Source organism: Leptonychotes weddellii, chromosome 11 (assembly GCF_054177405.1).
Source record: "Leptonychotes weddellii isolate Sample4059 chromosome 11, ASM5417740v2, whole genome shotgun sequence".
NCBI classification, from domain to species: domain Eukaryota; kingdom Metazoa; phylum Chordata; class Mammalia; order Carnivora; family Phocidae; genus Leptonychotes; species Leptonychotes weddellii.
This window is the reverse complement of record NC_138379.1, coordinates 76,433,688-76,434,855: the sequence shown is the minus strand read 5'-3', so window position 1 is coordinate 76,434,855 and position 1,168 is coordinate 76,433,688.

Genomic DNA, 1,168 nt, shown 5'->3' with positions numbered 1-1,168 from the left:
GTAAAATGAAACAGATATCTCCCTAAAGAGAGAAAAAAAGCAAATGTGATCACCTTGCTTAATCAAACCGTCTTCCCAGCAATAACGTCTTTCCAGAACCTCATTGGTTTTCTGTGGATGGGAATGAGCCCCAAAGCTGTGCCTACATCTCATCTAGGTCTCTCTGGACAGGATCAGGCAAAAGGCATCTGCCACCCACATAGACTCCACCCCAGGTGGGTGTATGGAGAATTCCACTTTCCCCAGTCTCTCCTGTGGTCTCAGTTTCCCTCCACACCTTGACTGCAAGGAAGGTGGGCACCACTGGAAATGTCTTGTGTTTCTCTTTAATCCCCGCTTACCTGTAACTCGATCCCCATAGTAATAGTGCTCTGTGGTACAACTCCTGTTGTATGGCAGGAATAAATTAAACTTCCAGCAGCGTTTCATGTGACTACGGCATTTGAATCCATCAAAGAAATCACATTCATGGCAAAATCGAATCCCTAAAGAAACAGAGGAAAGATTGAAAGCAGAGCGCTAGGGAAAGTAATTCTGCTTCAGAAGCCTGCCCCACCTGTCAACATTTACACTGGTGAGGTGTAGACCTCATAAGAAGGAAGTTGATACCTTTCCCAACTTCTGCCAGGGGTCCTTACTCCTTTGATCTGGTAACAATCATGACTCCAAGGATTCAAGCCTTCTCCCCCTTCACCCAAGAATGGGAGCAGAAAAAAGACAGAAGAGCAGTGAGTAAGGAGAGTAGAATATAGTCAGGGAGGGTAGAGAGACAGTGTTTGAAAAAATCAGGAATTTCCCCTCTCATTGTGGCATTATCCAAAACCTGTGAACCAACTGCACCATACATTTCGATTTTGAGCCACCGTCCTCTGTGAAAAGAAGAAGAAAAATTCTCCTTGAGCCTTTTTATAGCAGCCCAAAAAGTCAAGGTTAGAAACCATCTCCCTTTCCTCCCCTCATAACCTCTCACCACCCATCACTGCCTCCCTCACCAGGCTTTACCTTCATCCATGAAGACCAATGTGAATATGCCCAGCAGAAGCAACTGCAACAGTCTGAGGCCCATTCCTGAGAGGGTCCCAGTGAGAGGCTCCAGCTTTATTTATTCCCATCACCTGCCCTCAGGCATCCCACTAGATCACAGAATCATAAATTTCAGATCAAGCCA